Here is a 5098-nt window from a genome sequence, read left to right as displayed (position 1 = left end):
GAATGTAATAATGCATACTTTGAATTTGGACAGGAATGTTCCTAGAAAGTCCTAAAAATGAAGGCTTTTAGGGAAAGAATGGTCGAAAGCTTTAGAAGAAGACGTGGCTCACCTACTTAATTGAGGATTTATCAGGGAAGAAAAATACCCGACTTGGGTAGCTAACCCTGTTCTAGTCCTGAAACCCAATAGGAAGTAGAGAACTTGCATTTACTTCTCTGATCTCAACAAGGCCTCTCCAAAGGATTGTTTCCCACTACCTAGAATCGATCAGTTGGTAGACGCAACAACCAGTCATGAGCTTATATCTTTCATGGACACGTACTCTGGATATAACCATATTGTGATGAACCCTGCAAACCAAGAGCAGACTAGCTTCATGACTGGGCATAACGTATACTGCTACAAAGTTATGCCATTCAAATTAAAGAATGTTGGTACAACATACCAATGGTTAGTCAACAAAATTTTCGTTAACCAGATCAGGAAAAACATGGAAGTTTATATCGATGATATGCTCGTTAAATCAAATACTGCCAGTAAGCATGTATCTGACCTGGAAGAGTGTTTTGGTGTGCTAAGGAGATACGACATGAAGCTAAACCCCCAGAAATGAAATTTGGGTGTTTCGTCAGGACAATTTCTCGGCTTCATAGTCAACATAAGGGGGATAAAGGCGAACCCAGAGAAAATCATGTCGTTACTAGAAATTCCTTCGCCTAGGTTGCGTAAGGAAGTACAAAGCTTAACTGAAAAAGTGGCATCCCTAAACTGCTTCGTTTCAAAAGTGTCTCTCATTTTGCAACTTGCTTAGGGGGAACAAGAAGTTTGACTAGATTGAAGAATGCAAACAGGCATTTTGCGGCCAAAAAGCTCACCTGGCTGAACCCCCCGTATTATCGAAACCTACAGCTGGAGAATGTCTGCTCCTATATCTGGCTGTGACGGAAAATGCGATCATCGCCGTATTATTTCAAGGGGAAAATCGAGTGCAGAATTTGGTATACTATATGAGTAAGAGAATTATGGGAGCTGAGTCCCGATATCCTTTAATAAAAAAACTCACGTTCTGCCTGATTTTGGCTTCAAGAAAACTCAGACCGTACTTTTAGTCCCACACCATCCACGTCTTAACAGATCAACCCTTAAGGCAAGTCTCGCTAAAGCCTGAAACATCGGGATGTCCACTAAAGTGGGCCATCAAACTCAGCTAGTTTGAGATATTATATATGACAGGTACGACAATCAAGAGTCAAGCACTCGCTGACTTTGTGGTCGAATGAACGGGTTTCCAAGATGTGCCAACGAGAGAACCAATGTAAGAGTTGTGGAAAATCTTCGTTGATGGATCCTCTAACAAGAATGGATTAGGAGTTGGGATAATTCTGATATCACCTAAGGGGCTTCAATTCCATACAGCTCTCAGGCTTGGGTTCGAAGCATCCAACAACGAGGCAAAGTATGAAGCTCTATTGGCAGGAATAAGGGTAGCGAAAGAACTTAAGACAAAAGCGATCCAATGTTATAGTGATTCCTAGCTCATGGTAAATCAAATATTGGGGGAGTATCAAGCTCGCGGTATCAAAATAGCAGCTTAATTAGCTAAGAATAAAAGCGAATTGTCTGAATTTGAGTTCTGCTCCATTGAACAAGCACCCCGCGAATAGATTTCCAACGCAGATGCTCTATCTTGACTTGCCATCACCAAAGAGGCGGATACACTAAACGTAGTCCCGGTGGAGTTCTTGGAACAGCCGAGCATAATAGTAGAATCAGTCCAGGTCAGAATGATTGACATAAAATCGACCTGGATGACCCCCATACTGGAGTACCTCACAACTGGTAAACTACCAAGCAAATGAAAGGATGCAAGAAAATTTCTATATCAAGATCTGCGGTATGTTATGGCTGAAGGGACTCTATATCGATGTGGGCATTCACTACTCCTCCTGCGGTGTGTTCTGCCTGAGGAAGCACAAACTATCTTGCAGGAGATACACAAAGGCTTTTGCGAAGACCATGCTAGGGGGCAAAACTTGGCTCTAAAGATATTGAGACAGGGCTATTTTTGGCCTACGCTGAAAAGGAATTCGACGTCATACGTGCATAAATGCGACAAGTTCCAAAATTTCACCACATTTCTCAGGCATCACCCATTGAGTTAATCATGATCTCATCCCCCTGGCCATTTGCAGTATGGGGAATCGAGTTGATTGGTTCTTTACCAACAGGAAAAGGAGGAGTTCGTTATGCAGTTGTTGCCATCGACTACTTCACGAAGTGGGTCGAGGCTGAGCCTTTGGCGACTATAACCTCAAAGAGAGTCCTGGATTTCATTGTAAAGAACATCATATGTCGCTTTGGGCTCCCAAAGAAAATCGTGCCTGACAACAAAAATCAGTTTGATGACGATATCTTTACAAACTTTTGTGAGAAATATGACATAACCAAGAACTTCTCGTTAGTAGCATACCCGCAAGCTAATGGGCATCTTGAGGTTGTAAACAAAACTGTAAAGGCGGGCTTAAAAAGCGATTAGATGAAGCCAAGGGATTATTGCCCGAGCAGCTCCCACAAGTACTTTGGGCCTATAGAACCTCATATCAAACCTCCACAGGGCACACTCCCTTCTCTTTGACTTTTGGAAGTGAGGCGATGTTCCTGATTGAGGCACTAGTAATGACACATAGACAAAAAACCTTTGATCAAGATCAAAACCATGAGCTACTTAGCACATCCATGGATCTGATCAAGGAAAAAGGAGAAGAGTCACAATTGCAACTCGCCCAATATCAGCAGAGAATCACTCGTTACTTCAACTCAAAGGTGAAAGGTCGCAGAATTGGTCTCGGTGATTTAGTGCTTTGAAGGGTGTTCTTGGAAAGTAAATATCCTAAGGATGATGTATTAGGATCAAACTAGGAAGGGTCATACGAAATCATGGAAATCCTATGAGAAGGGACCTTTAAACTAGCTCGATTGAATGGAGAGATAGTTCCACAGACCTAGAATGCCTTGCACCTTAAAAAATACTATCAGTAATAGTCGACATAGTTACTTTTTCTTTAATTTTTTTGGTATTGTTCCATGTAAGGCTTATTTATAAAAGTTATACCATCTAAATAACATTGGATTTTTACGTAAAGCCAATATTTTCTTCTTATTCTTGTAAAGAATCACGTGCTCATTTTGTAAAAGCAGCCTAGAATATGTATAAGTTCTAATAGCTTGGGGGGGCACATAACTGAAGAGCTTTTAAAAGAGTTTAGCATATTCGGATAAATTTTGAAACTTAGAATTTGGAAAAATTGATTATTCAACAGCTTTTTAAAGCTCAAATTTTCAAAGTGATTCCGAATACGAACTAAGTTGGGAAATTTTTAAGACAACAAAACCTAGAAGAAAACTAGGAAACCCTGGATAAAACCAGGTCCGATGCCTGATTCTTAATAGGTACAATGATATTAAGCATATAAAACTTATGGATATAAGAGGCCTGATTTGTAACATCCCAAATTACCTAATAAGGCTTAGGGCCTTGACTAGGGGGCTAGTATGGCAAATTATATAAATTATGTGATTGTGTGATATATATATGTATATCATTATATGATTATGTGAGTTATATTATAATATGACTTGATATGCATGTTTAGGTGTATAAAATATGCATGTGGGTCCATTTCTGACTAAAAGGGCAATTTTCATAATTTGGCCCGTTATGGGTATATTTGGCATATATGTGATATATGTGAGGGACCACATCATTATGTGGATATATTTGGGTTACTCGGCACGAGGTGTTCCTAGAGAGCAAGCTAGTGGGAAAGTCACAACGGGACCAATACTTGACTCGGGGTGAGTCAATGGTTATTTTGGGTATTTAGTACATTACCGGGATATTGGGTTATGGGAATGAATATTTGAGGATATATTTGGAGTTAGTGAGGTCAAAAGGAAATTATAGGGACTTTGACTATTTTTCCCTCAGGGATGTTTTTGGTGTACCCCGAGCCTTGGGATTTACTTAAGGTTACTTAAGCTTGAAGTAACCTGACAGAAATAGAAACACGTTCAAAAACTCTCTCTCTCTTTCTCTCCTGTTCTTTTTTAACGACTGTTAGCGTTTTCGAAGGAAACCCGAGTCTTAGAGCTCATATTCAAGAAAGGTTAGAGTCATAACGATTATAGGGAAGATTAGAAGCTTATCAGATGGAGGAATTTAGCTGGAAAACAACATAATCAGAGGTAATCTAAGTTTTAAGTTTCTGAGTTTTGTTTCCTTAATCTTAGATTGGATTTTATGATTTTGATGAGTTTTAATCCGAAGGAAAGTTAGGTTTTGTTCCCGGAGATGTACCATTGATGTTTTGGGATTGAATTGTGGGTTTGGTTTGGTTTTGGGATGAGTTTTGGAGGATTTGAATTAGAGAAAAGCTAGGTCCGCAGGGTCGTGTCGTGACCCTCATGAACCTAGGGGCCTGGACGGTTCTCTGAACCGCTATCGCACTGCAGCGCCTGTGGGTTGTGTCGTGGCCCATGTCTAGTGTATTTTGGGGCTGGGCTTTCTGGTTGTGAGAGTCGCGACTCTAAATGGTGAGGCGTCGCGCCCCTAATTGAGTGCGTCGCAGTGCAAATGGGAGCTTTTGGAAAATGAAGGTTTTGAGCACGGGAACTCAAACCTTAGGGCTCGAGATTGATCCTATAACACGATTTAGTAGGATCTGATGTCCCGAAGGCTTAGACTTGGTTCAGAAGCTTGTGTTTACTCGTTATTGAGGGGATTCTATACTTGGTTGTGACTAGGTTATCGCTATGGTATCAGGATAAGGATCATGCTCGAGGGTTGTTCATTAGTAACCTGTACTTGGATCAAAGGTAAGAAAATTGCACCCAGTATGTGATACATGTGATTATGGCTTGGCCTGAATTGTTATACAAGAATATGAATAGGGCATGGATGCCTGAGAATGTGCATGATTATGATTAGGCTTGTGATTGTTGATTAAGCATGTTAAATACTTTATATTTGGATATTTGATATATGATATATGTTGGTCTGTAGTATCTGATTGGGAAAGGCTTGACTTATGAGTCC

This window comes from Humulus lupulus, chromosome 5, assembly GCF_963169125.1.
Source record: "Humulus lupulus chromosome 5, drHumLupu1.1, whole genome shotgun sequence".
Classification (NCBI taxonomy): domain Eukaryota; kingdom Viridiplantae; phylum Streptophyta; class Magnoliopsida; order Rosales; family Cannabaceae; genus Humulus; species Humulus lupulus.
This window is presented reverse-complemented; position numbering follows the sequence as displayed.